Source organism: Emydura macquarii, unplaced genomic scaffold (genome assembly GCF_026122565.2).
Source record: "Emydura macquarii macquarii isolate MOO-44397 ecotype Brisbane River unplaced genomic scaffold, CSIRO-AGI_Emac_v2 contig_2834, whole genome shotgun sequence".
NCBI classification, from domain to species: domain Eukaryota; kingdom Metazoa; phylum Chordata; order Testudines; family Chelidae; genus Emydura; species Emydura macquarii.
In genome coordinates, this window is record NW_027132971.1 from 1,971,729 (window position 1) to 1,984,217 (window position 12,489).

A 12,489-nucleotide genomic window follows, 5' to 3' on the forward strand; every position below is an offset into this window, starting at 1 on the left:
ATTTGTAGAAAGCCTAGGAGCCCCCAAATTTCTCAACCAGGTACCACATCTTCCTGCTGCCCCCATGTATGATTCCACTGGCTAGTAAGCAAGGCTGTTTAAAACTTCTGCTGATTTTTTAAAAACTGATTTAAAAAAAAAATCGTGGAAAGTTTCCATCCTCACCAAAAACTGGGGGGGGGGAGGGGCGTGTCTTAAAAAGTGATTTTGGGGGATTGGTTTTTGGCAAAAAACAAACAAAATTAAAGAAAATTCAACTTGACGGGAAAAGACGGATTCCCCAGGGCAGCTGTAATGGCAACTCCTCACATCCTCAGCCAAGGAAAAGAGAAAGCTCTATGGAAGCAGTGCTAACCAAACAAAGGAGCGGGAAAGTTGGAGGACCTCTTTCTCTGCTTTTAGAAGAGGCCCAGGAGTCAGGCTTCCTCTTATTCTACTACCTGGAGGCAATTTCTTTGAAGGTGATGTGGTTTATATATGAACGATATTGTTGCTCTTGTTTAATCTGCATGTAGTATTCATTGATCTTAAGAAAGCTCAATGACCACATGCCGAGAGAAGTCATCTAGTGACTTATGAGAATGTAATATTTCAAGACTATATCAAATTCATCCCAGACACGTACAAGGATGGTGTTATCACAGGTAGAAGGCTGTGTGGACAAACTGACAAGTTTTTAGTAAGAGTTCGAGTACACCAAATCTTGACACTAAGTCCCTTTTTGTTCACATTGGTGTTTGATGCTTTACAGAAACACCTAGAGAGTGGCACCCTAGTGCATGCTTTTTGTAAATGGTGTAGTGTTCATGGGGGAGAACAAAAAAAGAAGATTTAGAGAGATGGAGGTGCATACTTCAAAGAAGTGTATGAAAAAAAATCAAATAAAACAGAATATATTGATGTTAGATTCCATGATATCTTGCAGGAAGACAATGAGCTTGTATGTCTGGAGACCAGCCATTACCAAAGGTATGGAAGTTCAAGCACTATCTTAGATAGTACAGGACAACGGTGAACTCAATGAGGAACTTATAAGAAGAATATGAAAGGCATGGACTAAATGGGGCAAAGTGAGCAGAGTGATCTGTGATTGCTATCAAACTGAAAAGTAAGATCTATAAAATGGGAATTAACACTTTTGTATGGCTCTGAATGCTGAGTACTGAGGAAGATAAGAGCAGATCTTGAATACAGAGGAAATGAAATAAAAATGTTAAGATGGATGCTTGAAGTTGCAAGGATGTATGAAGTTAGGAATGAACAAATTAGGGGAAGTGTGAAGATGGTACCAATTGTAGAGAAACAGAGGGAATCCAGGCTTAGATGGTTTGAGCATGTGAAAAGAAGATCAGAAGAATATTTAGGAAAAGGATGGTAAGCTTAGAAATGGAGGGTAAGAGAAGGGATGGAAGACCTGAAATTAGATGGATGGATGTCAAACAAAAGGATTTAATTAGCTGTGTAGCTTCAGGAACTGCTTCAAGACAGACTGGAATGGAGGAGGACTCAGAGACCCAATCACACATAGATAGGACTAAAAGCTAGAATACAACAATGACTTGTAGTTCTGACAGGACATGGAAGAACTCTTTCCATCACAAAACACAAATATAAATTAATAATGAGCAACTCTTCTTATGGTTGTATATGTTGCACCCTTAGCAATAATGTCTTCTTTCTAAAGGGATTGCTTCAGTAATTTCTTTTCTATCAAAATTAGCACGTGATTTGAGAACAATTACCAGCACAATCTAGTCTTCACTCTCTGGTCTTTGGCAAGGTTATGGCTGCCACAAAACAAAAAGATTCTCCCCCCTCTATCTCCAATTTACTCAGTTTTTCAATATCACTCAGATTATTGAAAGGAACTTCACAGTTAAAAACTCTCTTAAAGTTACACTTTCTACATTTATGTCGGGGCAGAGCTGAGGCATCCCTCTTTCTCTTTCTTCTCCACTGCTTGCTTCCTTCCTGTTTCCATTTCCATCTCCAGAATCTAAAAATACAATCCTTTAAAGAGATAGTGACCTTCCAGAGCTATATTTTCTCCCTGGTAATCATATTTCATATGATTGCATCCCCTGGGCCAAGTCCTGGTCTCATGGAAATCAATGGGACTGTTCACCAATAAGGTAATTAAGATATGCCTGTTATAGTTAACGTCATGTTTACTCTGACGATTGGGATTAAGGATTTTGATTTCACAGAGGGAACAAAGCAAAAGGAGAAATATCAAAATATTTATGGACAGAAGCATAGTGCTTGATCCTACAAACAAACAATTTATTCCAGGGGTAATGTTTACTATCGAGATTGAGTAGAAGGGATTGGACGCATCTACTGCCACCTGAGAATTATATGAATCAAAGAGACTAGGATATAGAACAAGAATTAATAGCAAAAAATAATGTAGAAAAAGGCATAAAACATTGACAGACTTTTCTTAAATCACTAAAGACAAGAAAATGTAGAAGATTGATAACCCTCAGTCTATCACATTTTTTATCTACCTTCCTCAACCAATCTTTCTGTATTATTAGCAGAGTCAGTATCATTTATGACATTCTCCTGCCCTTAGCAACAAGTCATCCTAGGTATTTTCTTTGATAACTAAAGAGTAATATCAGGTCTTGCTACACAGGTATAAAGCATAATTTAAAACTCATTAAAAGTGTAGCAGGTGTTCACATCCACTATGAAGAAAGACATTGCTTTATATGACTGAGCTGTCAATAATTTAAAAGCCTAATTTATATTGTATGAACTTTTTTTTGTGCAAACATTTTTCAATAGACATCACTGAAATTTCAGAGTAGGCCAAGCCTGAAATTCAATAAGCCCTGAGCCTGCAAACACATATGTTTGTGCTTAACTTTAAGTGAATGAGTAACCCATTGACTTCAATGCGGCTACTCCAGGTATAAAGTTAAACAAAAATGTAATTGTTTTAAGAACAGGGGCTATGTGGCTCAATGTTCTTTGCTGAACAACATCCAAATAATGCATACCAGAATAAAGATGTGAACATTCTCAAAACACAGACACAGTAATGGGTGATGAATAGATAGATAAAATATTCTGCAAACTAATGGGTGAGATTCTCATAGCCCATGAGGAAGGGGAACTATGGCAATTTTAAAAGATCTTCATGCTTCCCAATCTTAGACTGCTCTGGGGGCTGGACAGGCCCCCAACATAACTGAAATAATGCTGGGGGCCTGTCTACAATATGACATCCTCCCCAAGGTTGTCCTATGGGCTGTAGTGCTGCCCAAAATCTTTGCAGTGTTTCACTTGTGCTCTTGACAAACCCCTCTTATAGTAGCTCCATTCCCCATTTGACCACAACACCAGAATTTACAATGGGGTCTCAAGAAGCAGCCTTATTGCTGTCTTCCACAGTGCTTCCACCAGGGAAATCCTTTCCAACAACAGGGCTTTTAAGACTCCTTTCTGCTGCTCTGACCCACTTACCAGACATAAAAGGACTGGAGTGATCTTATTGTTTGTAAATGTTATGCTATGGCTGGTTGAAAAACAATTTAAACTACTAAAAGAAGAAGAGGGCTGAAACCCACATATTTTTTTTTAAAGATTTTGTGGGTGAGGGTTTATATTCTCATACCTGACAACAGTCAAAGGGAGAAAAAGTAATGAAGTTGCATCCACTTACACTAGTGAGAATGTGCTGCTCAATCTAGACAGAAAACATCTACCACTTACAACCGTATACCAGAAACTCATTTTACACTACAGAATTATATTTCCCAAAACAGTGCCTTTAGAATTAATATAAATATTTCAATGGTATATTTCACTGCTTAAATTATCTATCTATAATAAAACCCAATTTACTGCTAATAAATTCATTTTTTAAAACAATGAGTATGACTTGAGGTCTGAACAAGGGTAACTTTCTCTAGAGTGATTTGACTGTGAGTGCTTGAATGTTTTTTTCTTTGTTTTTTAAATATATACTCATAGAAGTATTTTGGGGTTAAATTTGTCCTGCTTTCCCAGTAAATAGTTACTTAAGTCCTGAAAAATTGTGCTAAGTATATTACAAACACTGAACAATGCCTTTTGCTTCCCTTGATCATACAAAATTTGAGTTGAGGTAGGCAGGGGTTCGATTGGCTTCCAACTATGGAATGTATTATTTCCTTAATTAAATTCTAAATCTTAATTCTCATAATTAGCTGTTCCTTATTTTGAGAGACAAGATAGGTCAGATAACACCTTTTATTGGACAACGTCTGCTGGTGAAAGACAAGCTTTTGATCTTACAAACAACTCTTCTTCAGGTCTGAAAAATGTACTTTGTCACAGCTAATACAAGGTGGAACAGATTGTTTAGCATAACTAGTTAACACATATTTCAAGGGAAGCCTGAAGTGGCCCGTTAATATCTCTTCAGTTATAGTGTGGACAGGAAAATGTTGGGGGGGCGGGGTTGTTTAGTAGATTATAGATCGTTGTTGTAAGCCATAAATCAAAGATCTCTATTCAGTCCATGATTTTTAGTATGTAGCAAAGTTATGGATTTAAGCTCCCAGGCTTTTGAAGGTGTTATGCACATTTCCTTTGCGGATGAGGAATGAGAGGTCAGATACAGAGTGATCACTATGTGAAAAGTGTTCACTCACAGGTGATATGGTGTTTTGTCTTATATAATTTTGGTCTGTGAGTTCATTCGAGAGTGTAGTGATTGTCTTATTTCACCCACATAGTTGTTATTGGGGCATTTAGTGCAGTTGATGAGGTACAACCATGTGAAAGGTGTGTTGTGGAGGGTGCTGATCATCACAGCAGTGGAGATATGTCTACAGCTTTTGAGATGCCATCATTATCGAGACTCAAAGAAACCATCCCCAAACCACTCACTCACAAAGGGTCAGTTTCCTTGAGGACATAACCAACTTCCTCCAGAAACTCTGAAACATTAGCAACCTCCCTCACAACACCATCCTGACCATAATAGATGTCATTCCCCTATTCACCAACATCCCTCAGAATGACTGAATAGTTGCCTGCCTCAAATATTTACACAATAATGAACAACCCTTAGATTCCCACGTACATCACCAAACTCATCCATTTCATCCTCACCCATAACTATTTCACACTCAATAACAAACACTCTGTCCAAACATGGGAACAACCATGGTACTAGGATGGTTCCCCAAAACACCAACCTCTTCTATGGGTCACTTTGAAGAAGAATTTCTGGACAAATGCACTTTGATACCAAGGATATACCTGAGATATATAGATGATATTTTCATCCTCTGGGCAGATGACCTAAAATCCCTCTGATTTCCACCACAACTTCAACAATAATCACACATCCATTAAACTCCCTTGTAAAGGTCCCCTGTTGTGGGCAGGGCCGGCAGCTCTCCCTCACCATCAATCTCCGAGGGAGGCCACACCTGTGCCTTGTGGGGAGTTCAAGCAAAAGGGGGAAGTTTCTAGTCTTCAGTAGGGCGAGCAAACAGTTTAAGGCCTCGGCCCTTAGGCCCGGCAGGCCAAGCAAACAGGGACAGTCTTCAGCTCTCAGCAGGGTGGGTAAACAGTTCAAGGCCCTGGCCCTAAGGCAAGGCGGGCCAGGCAAACGGGAACAGTCTACAGCCCTCTGTGGGGAGAGCACACAGCTCAAAGCCTCGGCCCTTAGGCAGGGTGGGGCAGGCAGAAGGGAGACAGTCTCTAGCCCTTAGCAGGTGATCACCCCTAGGTCGGGGTAGGAAGGAGGAGAAGGGGGATGTAGGCCTACTCGACTCCATTGCATCCCAGCCCAGGACCCTGGAAGTGATGGGGTGTCCTGTCACTGGGTCAGCGGGGCTCCAGCCGAAACATGCTGAGTCAGCTACAGGCCTAACTCAGCCAGACAGTGTCTGGCTCCCCTGGGCTCCTTCCTTTCCCCTTTTCACTAGAGTACTTTATCCCCTGAGTCACCCTCCATTTCCTTGGGGTACTCTGCCTGAGGGGAGTTCCACAGTCCTTTGGCCTCGTTGTTCGATGGCAGGTCTGGGAACTCTTCAGAGCTGACCATGAAAGGCAGCATCTCTAGGTCGCAGGGTCCAGGGGTCTCCTCTGGCCGGAGGGGGTTGGCAGCTCAGGTAGCTCCTCCAGCTTGCAAGGTCCAGGGGTCTCTTCCAGCTCGCTGGGCTCAGGTAGCTCCGGCAGGTCCTCGGGGCATCAGGCAGTTGGCAGCTCTGGCAGCCTCTCCTCAGGGTAATGGTCTGGTCCAGACCCAGGCCCCAGCACCAAGGGAGAGACATCCTTCTCCTCACTGAGCTGGAAGGCCTGCCCTTTATACTTCCTGTCCCACCTTTCTGCTTCCGGTCAGGTGGGGTTGTACTTCCAGGTTCCGCCCCCCAGAGGGGGTTTGGCTCTCCCTCACCGTCAATCTCCAAGGGAGGTCATACCTCCTGGTTACATCTCTCTATAACACTCCCACACTAGCATCAACTTCCTGGACACCACAATCAGTTTCAACAACGGAACACCACAGACAACTATATACAAGAAACCCATGGGCCACAACACCTATTTTCATAGATCCAGCAACCATCCGAAATATACCAAGATGCAGGCACTCTGATACCACAGAATATGCTCTAGGAGAAAGTCCGGGATATACACCTTGACATGCTTAAATCTACCTGCACCAAACAAGGACACTCCACCAGAGAAGTAGATTGCATAATGGAATGGACCATCCAAATACTTTCAGAGAACCTGCTTCAATACAGAAATAAATCCCACTCCAACCACACACCTCTAGTTGTCACCTACACCCTACACTGTAACCCATATGGAGTATCAAACTACAACAACCCATACTTGATGGGGACCCCATCCTGAAATAAATCTTTCCTGAACCCATTTTCTGGCCTTAAAACAACCCACAAACCTCTCCAAGCACATTATCAGAAGCACCCTCCTCACAGACCAGGACACACCAACTCAAAGCGGCACCAGGACCCAAAACAACAGATGCAAAACCTGTAGACATATCTCCACTGATACAACAATCAACACCCCCCATAACACACTTTTCAAAATCCAAAGGTCCTACACATGCTAATCACAGTATGTAGTGTACGTCACCCAGTGCACTAAATCAGTGGTTCTCAACCTTTCCAGACTACTGTACCCCTTTCCGGAGGCTGATTTCTCTTGTGTATCCCAAGTTTCACCTCACTTAAAAATTACTTGCTTACAAAATCAGACATAAAAATACAAGTGTCACTATTAATGAAAAATTGTTTACTTTGTTATTTTTACCATAGAATAAAATAAATCGTGATCTCCAGATTCAGAAACACTGATATAGTATATAGAGCAGTATCAACAAGTTATTGTATGAAATTTTAGTTTGTATTGACTTTGCCAGTGCTTTTCATGTAGACTGTTGTAAAACTAGACCAATATCTAGATGAGCTGATGTCCCCCCTGGAAGACGTCTGTATACCCCCAGGGGTATACCTGTCCCTGTTTGAGAACCATTGCACTAAATGTCCCAAAAGCAACTATGTGGGTTCATTCTCAAATGAACTCACACAGAAAAATAATAAAAGACAAACACCATATTACCTGTAGGTGAACACTTTTCACATAGCGATCACTCTGTATCTGACCTCTCAACCCTCATCCTCACAGGAAACCTGCCCAACACTTTCAAAAGATGAGCCTGGAAACTTAAATTCATAACTTTGCTAGATAAAAAAATCATGGACTGAATGGAGATACTGGATTTATGGCTTATTCCACCAATTTATAACCCACTTACCCCTCCCCCACTCCTCTCCTTGCCTTTCCTCCCTCTGACTGAAGAGGTCTTAACAGACCACTTTGCTTTGAATGGTCCCTTGAAATGTCCTAACTACTTATGCTAAACAATCTGTTCCACTTTGTATTTATCTCTGACACTCTGAATACATTTCCTGAACTGAAGAAGAGCTCGGTTAACCTCAAAAACTTGTCTCTCTCACCAACAGAAGCTGGTCCAATAAAAGATATTACCTCACCCACTTTTCTCTCTAATATCCTCAGACAACCCAGCTAGACCTCCATTTTATGCTGAGAGACAACTATATTTAGAAATAGCATTTTCCCCAAAACAATTAATTTATTAATACCACCTCTAATTATATATCAAATAATCCCAGTTTCAAGGTATCCCCCCATCAGGTCTCAGGACCCCAGCCATCACCTGTCTTTGGGCAGTGACCCTTGTCCAACTCCCTTATGACCAGTTTTTGTTTTTTTTAAAGGCTACACAACCTCCCGCCATATACTGTGATATCTGCAGCAAAATCAGTGCCTGTGTGCTGCTTTCTCAGTGGACTATGAATAGTGTATTGTCAGCAGTTACAAGTGACCTCACAAGTCTCTCAGCAGTACATTTAATCAAAGATAAAAGCATTAGAGAAATCATAAAAAAAAACAACAAACAGATGTAAACACTCTAAATATACCTGGCAATCAATCTTCTTTATGGGGTCCTAGGAGATCAATGCCCTTTCCAACCCTTATGTAAGTGCGGAGGCCCCCTGGACAGAAGGTCCTCTTTGTTTGCTGAATTAAAATGAAGGCCATGTCAGTTTAAACTCAGCTGTTTTACACCAAAAGCTCTCTCTTCGTCCTTGGTTGGTCTCTGGAAAGCCCTGTTTGGCCCAGAATATGCAAGCCATCCCGGCGAGGTGGTGGTATCTCTTTGGAGTTTACAGTTTCAGCAACGGGACTTAATCACCCATCATTGTTCTAGTTCCTGTAGGAGCTGTGCTAACCCTTCCCACATGGAGTAGAACACTATAAATCATTAATAAATGTAATATAATGCTTTCAATATGTCACATCCAGTACTAACGATTACTGTTTACACTAGTTTCACTTGTTATTTCATTTTATTATTTTACAAGGAATATCATAACAATGTCTATAATCAAATACAGAAAGGTTGGGGGGTGGGGGGAACAACACCCTAACCTATAGCACAAGAAGAGCTGTTTAGCTGTGTAAAGATCTCATATCTTTTTATATGGATGGAATCAATGGGGTCTTACTAGATTCTATAGAAAATATTCTAAACACTCTAAAGCCATTGAGAAAATGATACTTTTGTGCAGCGCTCAATGCCGACAAAGACAGGAAATCAAGAGACAAGAAAAGAGGAGGAAAATATCAAATGAAAGAGAATCAAATCAAATCAAAGAGAAACTAAACTAAAAAAAAAAATCAGACAAAACTCTGAAGAGAGGGAAATGCCAATATAGACAGTAAAGGGAAAGAAAAACTGGAGTGAGTAAATGAGAGAAGACAAAAAACAAGGATGACATTAAATATTTGTATTACAATAAATTATATATAAAGAGTGTGTGTGCGTGAGAGAGAGAGAGAGAGAGAGAGAGAAAGAAGAGGGGGTGCAAACACTTCTGGTAAACCAAGGTTTTTCTGGGGTTGGGCAAATTAAAAATGTGGTGAGTTGTTCATCAGATATTGCATGGGCTACTTGTGGACTGGAAACCAAGGGAAAAGCCCTAACTATTGGACCATTGGGTACTCTGGAGTGGATTTCTCTCAGTCTCTAGTGTTGAAGATGTTCCAAGTGGAAATACTTAGTACATGTGCTCACATCCAAACCCCATTCTCAAACGAGGTGTTTCCCTGCCTTTCTGGTAGGTTTGAGAATCCTGCTGGAGTTTGGGAGTGAGCCCTAGAGCTAAACAGCTTGGTAGTTCAGGACTTGGGGCTGTTGTACATTGGGAACTTACATCAGCACAACTACATCTCTCAGAGGTATGAAAAATCCACACCCCTGAGAGACGCAGCTATGCTCACATAACCACAGCTGTAGACAATGCTAGAGAGAAAGATTCTTCTGTTAATCAACCTAGCTACTGTCTCTCAGAGAGATGTATTATGCCAATGGAGAACCTCTCCAGTCAGTGTAGATAATGTCTACACTGAAGCCCTATAGTGACACAGCTGCAGCAGTAGCAGTTTACGTGCAGACATACTGTTAAGCCACTGGCAGAAATTTAGGACCTTACAGCTTTAGGCAGTAATTGAGTGAGGTTTTGAGGATCCCAGTGATGCTTAAATGGTGGACGTAGGCACCTAAGTCTATTTGTGAATCTAACACCTCTGAAAATCAGAACTTTACTTAAGTGGGGATTTAGGTGCCTTACTTTAGACATCCACTTTAGAAAATTTTGGCCAGACACTTTGTGAAATTTAATGTTTTTACTTCTCATCATTCCTGTAAATATTGACTAAGATCAAATATTTGCAAGATAGATATTTGATGTTTTTCCTTAAGATGATAATTAAATTTAGGTTATTTCCTGTTTGTGATCATGATTCAATCTCAACAACTGTTGCAATGGTTTGACAGACTGGTCTGATGAGCCTTTATTCATAATGAACTATTTAAGGGATACTGCTCATATAAATATATATTTTTAAATAAATCATGTATTAAATCCTTATCCTTTGATCAATCATATTTAAAATGTATTTTATCCTTAACATTGTTTTTACTGGCAGGTAAACATCTCATAGGGAGGTGTTTCTAAAACTAAATACCAGACCATATGTATTTGAATTGGGAATATCCATTACAGAAGTTCATCTGAGGGGCCCGCCCCATATGCTCAGGGCTTTACAAAATTTAGGATGATTCAAGAGGACAGGCCATAGGCTGGGATTTCCTTGCAATGAGCAGAAGAAGGTCTGCTGCATTCTTAAGGGATGAGGAGCTGGGCCAAGTGCTCCCAGCACCAGTGGAAAGAAGCACTGCTGACTATAGCCACCATATGGAGGGCTAAAAAGAAGCCACTATAGCGTGTAAGACCCACTGGAGCTAAGTGTATAGACTTGGCTACAGGGCTATGGATCCTTAGTTCATGAAGAGTGGGCTCCTTCTCGGAGCAGCCACCCACTTCTTCCCCTTTCAGAGAACAGAGAAGGGAGTTAATAGACTTTTGTCCAATGCAAGTAACCTATCTGGTAATCAAGCCCTAGGAAAAAAAGATATTGGGGAGACATGCAGTGCCTTCCTTGACATCTCAGCAGGTTACCACTTCTTCAGTAGATTTTTAAACCAAGTAATGACATTTTGAATTGAACATTTAGCACCTGTGGAGCTCAACCAATTAGAACTCAAAAATATACATTTGACAAAACAAAAATCCTATAGCCTATCCTATAGTACATGCTAGCTCATTCTGCAGAGTTGCTAATTTTTCTAAACATCTAGTGTTGCCCTTAAAGTTATGAACATTGAAACAGGTCTTAAGGGGAAAAAAGCAACCCATTTAAGATTCTTGGTTTCTTTGCCCTGAAGATAAAGGAGCCTATTCTCATGCATAATTTGGAAGTCATGCTAAAACGAATTACATGAATCCTTTGAGAAGAAAATGTACCCTAACAGCCAAATTATTCATCCTCTGAGCAGTGCAGAACAGAGAGAAGAGGCAAGCCCTCTGAACAGTGATGCTAGGGGATGTTAAGACTATATGTGAGCAAGCACTTCCTACTGCCCACAGTCATTCAAGCACATGAAGGGTAGAGGTATGGCATATCCTAGCCAACTGTTCGCTGGTGCACTAGAGTGCTTAGAACCAAATTATGTCTACCTCCTTTACAGGATCAGAAGGTGTTATGAAAGTTATCTTTATGCCTTGTCCTGCCTCTATCACACCCTGGCAGAAGGAAGCATTATTTAGCATAGCTATGCAGGACACAATCAGAGGAAGGCTGTTCCAGGAGTCAGGATACTAGCAGGGGATTCAGGCAACCCAGATTCACATACTTGTTCCACCCAGACTTCCTGTGTGAAAATGGGCAAGTATTTTAGTCCTTTGTGCCTCAATTCCCTGTTTGTAAATGGGGCCAACAGTACTTCTCTACCTCACATAGGTGTTATGAGGATAAATACTTCAGACTGTAAAGTGCCCAAATGTGATAAGGATAGGACCATATAAATATTTTAGACACAAATAAGAACCTGAAATAATATTTACTTTCACATTGAAATCAAAGGAAGAAAAGAGTAAGAACAAAACAATGCCATTCCCAGTTATTATGCTACTACTAATCTTGCATCATTTTCTCAATAATGCATATCAGAAGCTCAGCCAAGTGTGACATAGCCATGAGTTTTGTAGTGAGCGAGACCCAAAAGGCTGACTATCAAAGATCCTGACTCTGTGCTAGGTATTAGAGACAGTCTAGAATTACTGAAGACATTTATATTTACCCTTTTATCTAGTCCCTATTTAAGTGTAATACATAATATGGGACAAAGATTATTGGTTCATAGTCAGAAACATTTGCTACTTAAATATACTCAAAAAGAAAGAGAAAATTACCATAATATTAAATAAAACAGACAAAAGATCACATAACTCAGGAGTTAAGAAACAGAGTATCGATGGAGTTTTCACTTTAGTCACTTGCCAAATCCAGCCCAGTTAAATG